The sequence below is a fragment of the Solanum dulcamara genome, chromosome 3 (genome assembly GCF_947179165.1).
Source record: "Solanum dulcamara chromosome 3, daSolDulc1.2, whole genome shotgun sequence".
Classification (NCBI taxonomy): domain Eukaryota; kingdom Viridiplantae; phylum Streptophyta; class Magnoliopsida; order Solanales; family Solanaceae; genus Solanum; species Solanum dulcamara.
Window position 1 is genome coordinate 81,682,377 of NC_077239.1, and position 13,906 is coordinate 81,696,282.

The window sequence follows — 13,906 nt, forward strand, 5'->3', positions numbered from 1 at the left end:
AAGGGGGGTTTTATTATATAGGGGTTTTGTTATGTGGGGACACGTAATGGAGGTGGTGGCAACATCTACGTGATGCTGCGTATTTTGTGAAACAATTAATAGTCTGTTTCTAGTGTTTGTTTTTTTCTCTATTTCTTCAGAATTAAATATGATTGGTTATTGTTCGTATAAATCTGCGTTCATCGAGTTAATAAATCTGAACGTCAAAAGATTTAACCTTCAAAATTCAAATAATATCATATAAAAGAAACGGGAGAGATGGGTAATTCTTATCTACTTTGGCCATGTCGTGTTTATGGATGGCTAAAGGTGAGTGTGCAATTGTGGACAAATTAAAGGCAATTTGCAAATGTCATTCATTTGTCATTTCTTCTTTTTCCAATATTTAGTTACACAATACTAAATTATATAAGTAATATTAATTGTTTTAGTACTTTTGTTAGCATTACATTTAATCCACTTGCCATATACAATCAATCATGCTGCTCCTGTTTTCCATTCTTCCCACTGGCTACCTAAGCTAAAAAAAATAATCTTTAAGGTATAGACTATAGACTATAGACAACTTGTTTGAATTTGAAAAAACATTTCATCTTAATTTGGATTTTAAAAAAAACATGTGTGCTGAAGAAATAAATGGCTCAACCCAACTATACGTCATCGTCAAATCAACATTAATAATAATAAAGTTATCATTGATTTTGACTTAAGCAAATCAATTTTGTTAAAAAGTATTTGTTTTTAGATGAAGGGATCGGGGCGTTAGGTATTTTATTTTTTTGTTGGTCGAGGATTAAGTTCCTTACTAGCTAGAAGACCGACAGAAGACACTGAGATAGTCATGTCAAGGCACATCACGACCTATAAATAGAAAGTACAAAAGAAGAAGTTTTAAAAAGCCAAATACCTACGGAGCTTGTCAAATTTGATATCAATTTTCCATTTAGATACTTTTAATTGGCAAAATACTCCTTTTGTTTCTATTTACTTGTCAAAATATTTCTTAATTTGATTTTTCTTTTCACTTGTCAATTTTGACAAATTAAGAAAGGACAATTTTTTCTTTCTATTATATCCTTATTTTAGTAACATTGAGTTAATGTTTTGAAAAATATAGTGAGTAAATATGTTTAAAACTCTATCAATTAATAGAGGTAAAATGATAAACTCATTATACCAATCATTATTTTCTTAATAGGTGTGTCAAATCAAAATTTGACAAATAAAAGGGAACGGAGAGAGTATCATTTAAGGAGTTTTCAGTAGTATTCCATCCATATTGTGCGTTTTAGTTTCAAGAAAAACACCTCAGCTTGTCTAGCAAAAGCTATTTGTAGATAATACTGATTTTAAAAATAATATGTGAAAAATTAAAATTAAAGAGTTGTTCAAAAAAAGAGATTTTATTTTTAAAACACGCTAAAAAGAAAAATAAGATAAGTAAATCAACACAAAAAAAAGCATTATTCTTTTGCCTTTTCTTTTCTTTATCTTCCTTTCCTTCTATTTTATGGAGAGTTGAAATTGAAAATTATTTTCGAAAGAAAGAACAATAAAATTTTCTCATTATTTTTTAGGACAGTGTGGAAACTTTGTAATTTCTATACTCATGTTTTGATAATAACATGTTTTATAACTATTTAGGACCCAATCAATTCGCATTAACGTTGTGTACGACCTATTAAAAGTGAAAACAACTCGATTAGGGACTTCGCTGGTCTCGATCAATTTTCATTTGATCTGTATATACCTCTGGTTATATATCATATAACTTAAATTGTAGTATTACGAGTTTCAATAAGTTTGACTTGTGACTTTCTGATGTTTATAAATTATGTTTCATTATAATTCTATATTAGTTATGAATTGATCTTGGCTTCGTTATTCAAAAATTATACTATTCATTGAACTCAATGTCGTCTGATCAAATAAAGAAATACACTATATAATAAGTGCCAAAAATAACATGGGATGACAGGAAACAACTGAGGAATCAAAAACAGGTCTTGGAATCCGTGATTTGCAAATTCAATAAACGTCTTTTTTTTTTTTCATGTCATTTTCATTCAAATATTTTATGCAATTCAATTCAATCTTCCTTTTTATGTTTTTTTTTCTTCACCCGGGTTCACCACATGTATCGCGTTTGAATTAAATTTATCGTGTCAAAAAGTCTCATATTAAAAAAAAGATATTCTCTAATAAAGATAGATTCATATTTATCAATATTTGAATTCAAAATTTCTTATTTAATTTTTCTTTACTTCTGCACTTCAATTTTTATTTGACTCTGATCCTCCTTTTGTTTTGAGTAACTCCTAACATTCCTTTAAACAATATAATAAGTATCACGATATTACTACGCTTCAACCTGGAACAAGTCATTAGGATTACTATATACATAAATTTTCAGTAATATGTAGTTCTATTTAAACTAGTCTAAAAGGTCCAAAGTTGCCCCTATTATTTTACGAAACGATCTACTTTTGACCTTCGTTAAATTGGGTACCCTCAGGCCTTAATTGTTATAAAAATGTCATATTCTGGATCAATATTTCTAATGTTCCTTAAAGTATAAAGGAATTTTTTTTAAAAATTATTGTTTCATCACAAGAGTCAATTTGAAAATGTGAAGTCTATTATCATCACTTAAGGGTGTACATAGGTTGATTTGGTTTGATTTTTACTAAAAAATAACCAAATCAATTATGTCGATTTATTAAAGTACTTATAAACCAAATCAATTTTTCAATTTTGGTTTTAGTCGGTTCTTTCGGTTTTTCTCGATTTTTTAGATTTTTTTGGTTTCTTTTTACAATTATACCGTGATTAACAAATAAATCAAATTGAAGAGCTTGTTTCCTTGATCATGTGATTTAATATCGTACTTGAAGTTCTCAATTGAAGGTTATTCCCTTGATCGTATGATTATATTATTTAATGACATCTCAAAGACACTTGAATAAAAAAAATGTATAATGTCATCTTCGAGGCATTGTCTTAAGAAAACATATCAAAAATTCATGAAAAGACATATCACATGTCAATTTTTTAGTCATATTACAAGCCAAAATATGAAATAATATATGTAAACATTGAAAGTTATAAACTAATTTAAAAAATTCTTACAAAATATATTATAATAAATAATTTTTTGTGTATAAAAGAAAATAAAATTATATATATGTTATGTCGATTTGATTTGAATTTGATTTGATTTTTTTCTATTAACATCAAACCAAATAAATAATAATCGATTTATTTTTTTAAAACCAAATCAATCAAATCAAACCACAAGTTAATTTTCTTTTTTATCAATTTAAACTTGATTTGTTGATTCAATTTGACTTAATAATTTAATTTGTGAATCCCTAATTATCACCACAGAATTCAAAACTCAGAGGTATGGGGGAAAATGTGAAAGATAACATAAAAGTTAGGCAAGAAGACAAAATACTGTTTCTTAGGCCTAATAATTGCAGCTGACACATAAAATGAACCTTTTTTTCTTGCAGTATTTAGCAGCGATGAGGAGAATCGTTGCCGTTTGCGTCTTTGTGCATACCAATAATACTATTACATTAGAAAACGAGATATCTCGGCGCTTGCATTGATGAAAAATATGGCTAAGTGAGCTATTTGATGTGAAAATTGTAGAAATTTATCTACTATTGAATCTTTAAACACAATTACTTTTCAAATTCTTTTTCATATATTTTCAATGATATTCGTGGAGGGTATTTTTTAGATAAATAATTTTTTAATAGAAATTATGCAATTTTTGTTATTTTTGATACACCAAACTAAACAGTATATAAGAAATAATCCTAGCATAACTAATACTAACACAACTGATATAAGTATTGCTAATACATCCTATTCAACATTATTCTTATACATCCTTACAAAATGACCTCTTTGTGATCTAAGCCAAATTTTAAGAAAATATTATTGATATTTTAAATAGTAGGGAAAGGGGTCAAAATGTTCTTACCGTCAATATTTTAGTTCAAAAATGTCTTTATTATTATTTAATAGGTCAAAAATGCCCCTATTATTACATAATGGGTTAAAATGCCCTTTTCCGAATAAATGTATTTTTTATAAATAAATAAATAAATCTTGTTCCTTATAAAAATATTACTTTTAAGGAACTCTATTCTTGTTTTGTTTCTTTTTAAACCACTTTAAGTAATAAAAATGTAGGAAATTATTTTATTCTCCGTAATCTCATATTATCAATTAAAATAGAATAATTTCATGTACTCTAAGTTTTAACGGATAATATATGTCATATATATAAGATCATTATAAATCCATCATTAATTTTTATTCAAATAATGATAAAAAAAATTATTATAAAATAAGAAATATTTTTTAAAAATTTCTTATTGAAGTAGAATAAACATTTGCTAATAAAAGAAATATTATTAGGAAAAAAATGTGTTCAAAAAGAAAATAAATAATATATTTATTTGAAAAAGGGCTTTTTTGATCTATTAAATAACAATAAGTGTATTTCTGGACCAAAATATTGACGATAAGGGCCTTTTTGGACCAAACTCTAAATGAAAGACATTTTTATTCTTTTCAAATAGTTTAAGGGAATTTTCGACCCTTTTCCCTAAATAAAATTCATATATTTTTTTCAAACACACTCTATTAACTTTTTTGTAGATGCAAAGCTACAATGTTGGCCTACTTTAAGAATTAATTTATTCAAATACTTTTTTAGAACAAATAAAAATAATTAATTTAGAAAATGAGATTAAGACAATGTGTAAAATCGTCATAAACAGAAAAAAAGAGAATAATGTATGGGAACAAGAAAAATTAGAATCAACGGGGTATTTGTATTGATTAATGAAAGATATAAACTTAGCCTAATTTGCTCATTTACTTGAGCATCTCAAACTAAAATCCTAAAAAATGAAACCTTTTATTTATAATAATAAAGTAGAAACTTTACATATAGAATTATCATATTATTTTATTATAGTTTCTGTTTTTTTACTATCTGTTATTTTTTTAGGCAAGATAAGGCTAAGGGTAAGATCTGCGTACACTCTACCTCCCCAAAATTCATTTTCTGAGACTACACTAAGTATGTTGTTGTTGCTATTGTGATTGTTGTTGTTGTTGTTATACACAATATAGAATTAAAAATCATTTTCAAGTATTTTATAATCACTAAATATCTCTTTGTTATAGTGATATAAATTGAATTGAAAGGGATAAAGTAAATTTGTGTTGAATGGTCTATCTAAGTGAGCAAGCCCGTTACGGCTAATATTCACAATTTCTAAAAGGAAAAAAAACCCAGAGGAATCCAAATTGGCCAAGCCACATGCAGTGTGCATTCCATTTCCAGCACAAGGCCATATAAATTGTATTGTCACGGACTTAGACTCCAATTAAGATTTTTGTGTGGCACTCGATAACTTGTTCACGAATTTTTCAAGAGTTCTCTACATATTTCACAAGAATCTAGAGTCTTCTACAAACCTCTCCAAGACTCTAGGTTCTTCCCCATTCTTCAAGATCAAGTGACGGGTAATAACACTATGCTCAAATTAGCCAAACTTCTCTATATTCAACACTTTCATATAACCTTCGTTAACAAGGATTTCTCAACATTTCTACTTTAAGTAGACTTTCAAGTGTGATCATCACATATCAAAATCCAAAGACGACATGAATAGGTTAATATTACGATTGACATATTGCTCTATACTATCACCAAGCCAAATACATTAATATGCTAGTAACATGAAAACTCTTAGCTACCTAAATCTTCTACTTTTATCCGCGACCTTCATACCCTTAAATCTAAAGTCATATCCTCGGTAAACTGAAGATGCATCATATCTTGTCTAATCACCTCTCCCCAATACTTCTTCGACCTACCTCTTCCTTTCTTATCTAGCCTCTCACACCTCCTCTCTAGGACATTCACACATCTTCTTTTCACATGTCCAAACCATCTCAGTCTCCCTTTCCTCATCTTGTCCACCACAGAGGTCATTTTTACTTTGTCCCGAATATCGTCATTCCTGGTCCAATCGCTCCTAGTATGTCCACATATCCATTTTAACATCCTCATTTTTGCTACTTGTATCTTCTAATCTGAGAGTTCTTGACTAGCCAACACTCCGTCCAATATAACAAAATCGGTCTTACCACCACTCTATATAGTTTATTTTTAGATTTTGGTGGAACCTTTTTGTCACACAAAACGCCGAATGCAAACCTCCACTTCATCGATACCACACCAATAAGATGTGTGACATCATCGTCTATCTCTTTATTTTCTTGGATCAAAGATCCCAAATAATTAAAAATCTCACTTGTTGGAACAACTTGTGTATCAAGTCTTACTTCCACATTTGACTCATGTGTCACATCATGAGATTTGCACTCCTAATACTTTGTCATGGTCTTACTTAACCTGAAACTTTTAGACTCCAAAGTCTGTCTCCACACCTCCAACCTATATCATTAACTCCACCACAGGTGATCTCTTAGATCAAAATAATGTCATCTGCAAATAACATACACTAAGGTTTCTCATCCTTAATATGTCACGTCATTTCATCCATCACCAATACAAATAAAAATGAACTAAGTGTTGATTCCTGGTGCAACTTCATCTCATCCTGAATATGTCACGTCAATTCTTAATGAATTTTTATTGCAATAAAAATTAAACGTTATAAAATTATCTTTCTTGTATATTCTTATATGTTCAATGTGTTATCCGAAAATTGATGTAAACTTTTTTATAAAAAATCATTAAATGATAAAAATTATATAGTACTAAAACATTAATGGAAAAATTACTTGATTAAGTGCTTTTTAAAAATTAATTACTGATTTTAGAGATATTTTTATTTATTACCGTTTATAGCAATACATAGTAATATTATGATAAAATCTACACTTGTATTAAAAGTGAATTATGCATATAATATAAATATATTAAAAATATTCTAAAATATATATTATATTTTTGTAGTAAGAAACTGACATAATGTATTATAAATCTATTTAAGTATGTGATAAATGTATTATCCATCTATAAAACTTATATTATATATGTTTTATAAATAGTTCTCTGCAATATGTATTAAAACTGTATTATAAGTGTTTAGTAATTTTTTTTATTATTATAGATATTAAATATTTTCTTAATGTTGTATATTTATGTAAGTTTCCCAACATTAATTATCATATAATTGATATATGATTTTACTTTAGAAATTGATATCATTTTATAATAAATTGAATTTGAAATTGTTAACAAAATAGTATTTATATAAGAGTATTGCGATACGTATATTAGTATATTATTAAACGATACGTAATCACTGTTCAAACACTACCTCTTAATTTGTCTATTAACACTTGTAGATCCAATTATTATAAAATAAATTAAACTTAGCAAAATAAGGAGGAGAAAGTGAAATAAAGAGAGAATTGAAAGATATTGCAGTATCTATATTGTCTTTTCAATTGCCAAACTTTGGCAATTTATAGCCAAAAGGAAGAGAAAACTAGTGGGCAACTTGCCCACTTTAAGTGGGCCCCACCTAAATAAAAGGGAGCAACAAGTGGACAACCACTTTCCCTTCCCCCTTACTTTCTAACACTCCTCCTTGGATGTCCATATGTAATGTGCCTCAATAAAAACTTTACAAGAAATAATATACATAGTTATTCTGAACATCTATAAATGTTGTGCCTTGTTAAAATCTTACTATAAAAAATCCAGTGGGAAAAAGCCTAATGAAGAAAAAAGAGTACACACATTTAATAATACGTCTTGAGTGCTGCCTCATTAAAAATCTTACCAAGAAAACCCAGTGGGATAAAACCTTGACTAAGAAAAAAAGAGTACAGCGCATATTTTACCCCCCTGATGAAAACATCACTTAATATTTCAAAGACGACACATTCCAATTTTTATCTCATTTTCTCAAAGGTTGAAGTCGGCAATGTCTTGGTAAACATATCTGCTAAATTATCACTTAAACGAACTTGTTGGACATCTATTTCACCTTTCTTTTGAAGATCATGAGTAAAAATGAATTTTTGTGAAATAAGTTTTGTTCTGTCTTCTTTTATGTATCCTCCCTTCAGTTGAGCTATACATGCAGCATTGTCTTCATACAATATTGTTGAAACGTCTCTTTTCAAAGAAAGGCCGCATGTTTCTTGAATGTGTTGAGTTACTGATCTTAACCAAACGCATTCTCGACTCGCTTCATGGATGACTATTATCTCTGCATGATTTGAGAAAGTGGCAACCATAGTTTGCTTTGTTGAACGCCATGGTATAGTTGTACCACCACATATAAATAAATAGCCTGTCTACGATCGATCTTTATGGGGATCAGACAAATATCCCGCATCTGCATAACCAATTAATTGTGACGTGAATTTATTTGAATAAAACAATCCCATATCAATGATCTCTTGGAGGTATCTGAATATATGCTTAATTTCATTTCAGTGTCTTCGTGTTGGAGAAGAACTAAATTTTGATAACAAGCTTACAGAGGAAGCTATATCTGGTCTAGAATTATTGGCAAGTTACATTAATACACTAATTGCACTAAGATATGGTATTTCAGCACCAATAAACTCTTCATCATTTTTATGAGGTCGAAATGGATCTGTATTAATATTAAGAGATGTCACACCCATTGGGGTACTCAATGGATGTATTTTATCCATATAAAACCTCTTTAAAATATTTTCAGTAAATGTTGGCTGATATACAAATATCACATTTGTAAATTGTTTAATTTGTAGACCAAGAAAAAAATTTGTCTTTTCGAGGTCTTTCATTTCAAACTCCTTTTTCAGGCATTTTACCGCCTTTGAAAGTTCTTTCGGAGTTTCAATAATGTTTAAATCATCAACATATACTGCTATTATGACAAATTCAGATCCAGGCCTTTTCATAAAGACACAAGGGCAAATTGGATCATTTTTATATCATTCTTTTAGCAAATATTCGCTAAGACGATTGTTCCACATGCACCCTGATTGTTTCAATTTGTATAAGGATTTCTGAAGTTTTATTGAGCAAGTTTCTCGAGAATCCTTATATGCTTCAGACACTTTGAACCCTTCAGGATTTTCATAAAAATATTGTGGTCCAATGAGCCATATAAATAGGCAGTGACCACGTCCATTAGGTGCATTTCAAGCTTTTTATGAACTGTCAAATTCATTAGATACCTAAAGGTAATTGCATCCACCACAGGAGAATATGTTTTCGTATAGTCAATGTTAGGCCTTTGCAAAAAACCTTGGGCTATAAGTCGTGTTTTATATGTTACAACTTCACCTTTTTCATTTCGTTTACGCACAAAAATCCATTTGTACCCTACTGGCTTGATACCTTCAGGTGTTCGAATTATTGATCCGAAAACTTCACGTTTTTCAAGTGAAGTTAACTCTGCTTGAATTGCATCCTTTCATTTTGGCCAATCATTTCTCTGTCTACAATCATCGACAGATTTTGGTTCAAAATCCTTATCTTATTGCATTATTTCAATAGCAACATTATAAGCAAAAATATTATCGACCACAATATCATTTTGATTCCACCATTTTTCTGTCGAGACATAACTTATTGAGATTTCTTCATTCTCATTATTTTTAGGTACTTAGACCTCCTCGGTGGTATCACCATTTGTTGTGTCTCTGGCTCTTCTTGAGCGATTGCCCCTAAATTATAATTATCTTCATCATTTATTTCTTTTTTTTGAGGATTTTTATCTTTGGAAACAATGGTCTTCCACGTTTTAAATGTGGCCTAGACTCATTTGCCTGAACAAGTTATCCTACTGGTACATCAACTCAAACTTGAGCATTAGCAGCTGGGATATGCGATTTAGTAACCCGTGGAAGGTTGGAAAATGCATCTAGCAATTCATTTACAGTATTTTGCAAATAAATCATCTTTTGAACTTCTTGCTCACATTGATTTATTTGGAGATCTAAATAAGATAGTGATAATGAATTCCAATCTATCTCATTTTCCAATTGCTTATGTCCTCCCCCTAATGTTGGGTATACTGATTCATCAAAATAACAATCAGCGAATCTTGCCGTAAATAAATCTCCAATCATAGGTTCCAAATATTTTTTAATAAAAGGAGATTCATACCCAACATATATTCCTAACCTTTTTTGGGAACTCATCTTTGTGCGGTGCGGTGGAGCAATTGGGACATATATCGCACATCCAAATATTCTAAGATGATATATATTTGGCTCCCTTACAAAAGCCAATTGTAATGAGGAAAATTTATGAAAATTTGTTAGCCTTATGAGCACAAGTGCTGCTGCATGCAAAATAGGATGCCCTCATACTGAAAGAGGAAGTGTTGTCCTCATTAGCAATGGTCTGCTATCAATTGGAGGCGTTTAATCAATGACTATGCTAGACCATTTTGAGTAGGAACATGAGCGACCGGATGCTCAACTTTTATTTCAACCGACATACAATAATCATTAAAAGATTGAGATGTAAATTCACCAACATTATCAAGACGAATTATCTTTATTGCATAATCTGGAAATTGTGCTCTTAGCCTTATAATTTGAGCTAACAATCTCGCAAAAGTCATGTTGTAAGTTGATAATAAGCATATATGTGACCATTTTGTAGATGCATTTATCAAGACTATATAATATTTAAATGGTCCACAAGAAGGGTGAATTAGCCCACATATTCACCCTGTATACGTTTCAGAAACGCAGGGAATTCAATCCTAACCTTAATTGCTGATGGTTTAATAATCAGTTTTCCTTGGGAACAAGCAACACAAGAGAATTTCTGAGATTGAAAATTTTTCTGATTCTTCAAAGTGTGTCCATATGAATTCTCAATAATTTTGCGCATCATATTATAACCGAATGGCCCAACTGGTCATCCAAATGATAAAATCATTAGAATCACTAAACCTTTTGTTTACTATGGCATGTGGTTCAACAGTACCAATACTTGTATGTTACAATCCAGAAGAAAGTACAGGTAATTTTTTGTACATAATTTTCTTCTCCGCATTTATTGTAGTAATATAAATGTATTCAACATTTTCTTCATTTGCAGTCTTAATACGATAGTCATTTTGACGAATAACCTTGAAACTTAACAAGTTTCTTTGAGATTTACTACAGTACAATGCATTATCAATTACCAATATTGTTCCTCTAGGTAGTAATAAGGCCGCTCTTCCAGAGCCTTCAATCAATTTTGTACTACCGAATATTGTATTGACGTAGGCCTTTTTCATAATCAAATAACAGAAATATTTCTTTTCTTTTAATATCGTATGAGTTGTGGCACTATCCAAAAGGCACATATTTCAATTACTCATCTTGGATCCAATTGAAGATTGAGAAATTTATTTATCTTCATATAATAAAAATACATTATAAAAGATAAAATAAGTAACAATATTTCTGGAAAAATATAAGTCCTTTTTTCTTCTTTTCTTTTAAATAGATAAACGTAAAAATATGATAATCAAAAGTACATAAAAATGACAATATATTATAAATCATATAATGAAATTAAACATCAATTATAATTCTTAAAGAAGTCTTCAACCTCCAAATGAGTAATATCATTGAGATCATTAAAATCGTCATCCTTCAAAGCCAGATTTGCTTCAATATTATCATTAAGCGAAGGTCTTGCCTCAACATTATTTTCAAACGTCAACTGTAACTCTATCTGAGCATTAGAACAAGAGGCGCCACCTCTATCTGCCTTTCTTTTGAATGAATTTTGATAAAGCCTTACAAAATGCTCAAGCGTCCGACATTAATTTTTTCAGTGGTCTTTCATGCCACAACGATGACAGTTACTTCTTGAAGGGCCACTTTGAGAACTCATATTGTTCTCCCTTTTATGTTGACCACCACCACGATGATTATTATATCATCTTCTGCCATTGTCACGTCCACGCACATTATTGTGGCTTTGATTTTTATTTTGTCTTCTTTTAGACTGGCCATATGTTTCTACCACATTTGCTTCTGGTAACAAAGAAGTTCCAGTGGGACAGGCTTCATAATTTTTCATTAAAAGAGCATTATGTTGCTCAGCCACCAGAAGGCATGAGATCAATTCATAATATTTTTGAAAACCCTTTTCAAGGTATTGCTGCTGTAATATCACATTAGAGTCATGGTGTAACACCCCTCAAAATTTTTCCAAAGATTCGGACCCTTCTTGTGTTCGGGAGGGGTCGAACCCGAGTATCTTGAAGTATATTCGTGAGTTAAGATGAGTCTCTAAAGGACTGAGCAGTGTTAGAGGTGATGTGACCAGGACCGAGCTAAGTCCAAAAGATCCGTCGTGGCTAAGTTTAGGATGAGTTCGTATAAGGGTCGACTTGTAACGACCCTATCTTTTAAAGGACGTCAATCTGGGTGGCCCACGACCTATCAAATTAAAGGTCGTCGAGTCTTCTTTCCAACGCCATCAAGAACGTAAATTTTGGAGTTCGGAGTCAAAAGATATGACGATCCTACGATGAACTAGCACGACAGGAATTTCATTTTTTGCCTGGGTTGCAACTGCTGGGGAAATGGCCTTGGCTCTGTAAGGGCGCGACGCGCCACTATCGCGCCAGAAACATGCCTCAGTAGTTTGGTCCTTGGCGCGATGCGCCAATAAAAGTTGTGCAGGGTTTTTCAGGCCAAATTTCCAGAACCCAGAAAATATGGCATTGGCGCTGTAAGGGCGCGACGCACCACTATCGCGCCAGAAACATGCCTCAGTAGTTTGGTCTCTGGCGCGGCGCGCCACTACGAGGTATGCAGGTTTTGGGCGTATTCAGCCTGGCGCTGCAATGGCGCGATGCGCCACTATCGCGCCAGGTGCATTTTTAGCCTATTTTCAGAACTTTGAGGAGGGGTAATTTGGGAACTTACCCAAGTTATATATGTATTGCCCTTGGTCATTTTGGGATCAAAATTTCCAGCTCTCTCTCTCTCTAAAAGCCCTAGAAGTTCCTCTCTCCCTCTCTCCCTCTCTCTTCTTCATCTTCTTCTTCTTCTCCATTCTCAACAAAGATTTGTCCCAAGAGCTTCAAGATTTGAGTCCTCCATTGAAGACCCAACATCAAGGTTTTTTCTAAGTCTTCACTAAGGTATGTAAGGCTATCCAAAACATGGGTTGAGTCCACCCATGTGCCCTACTCTTGCCTTGAAGTTAGATGTTCATGAAAATAGAGTTTTTTGGTATGGTTTATGTTTGTATGAACTTTGTCTCCTATTTATTTGATGTTATATGTGTTGATGTTGTTGAGCTAAGGAGTCCCTAAAATCCTTCATGTTATTATGAGTTGATGGAGATGACTTGTTGTTACGTCTTGTTGATCTTTTTAGCCATGTGATTATGTTGCTTAAGCCAATTTCCTTAAATATGCTATTCTACTTGAATTGTTGAGTTGAAGTCATAGAGTTGTGCCGAATCTTGAGGAGATGTCATAAATGTTTAGGTAAATGAGGCTTGATTGAGTTGATTTGAGGATGGAATTGACGAGTGGACAAAGTCCTAAATGAGACTTGCCATTATGACTTAATTGAGTTGAAATGAGAACCGAGTTGATGAGGTGGTAATGTACCACATGAAACTAGCCGTGAGGGCTTGTTTGAGATGATTAGAGGAGTTTTATGAGCATGGAGTCATGGGAGGAGTATCGAGCACCGAGGCGGGCGAGAGTACAGTCCATACTCGAACTCCAGAAACTACGCCGCCAACGTAGGTAGGGATGGAACCGTTAAAGTCGGATGCTTCCCTTGGGATCGAACCGTTAAAGTCGGATGTTTCCTATTTTTATTGTCCTGAAATGATAGGACTTGACTAATCGATGGT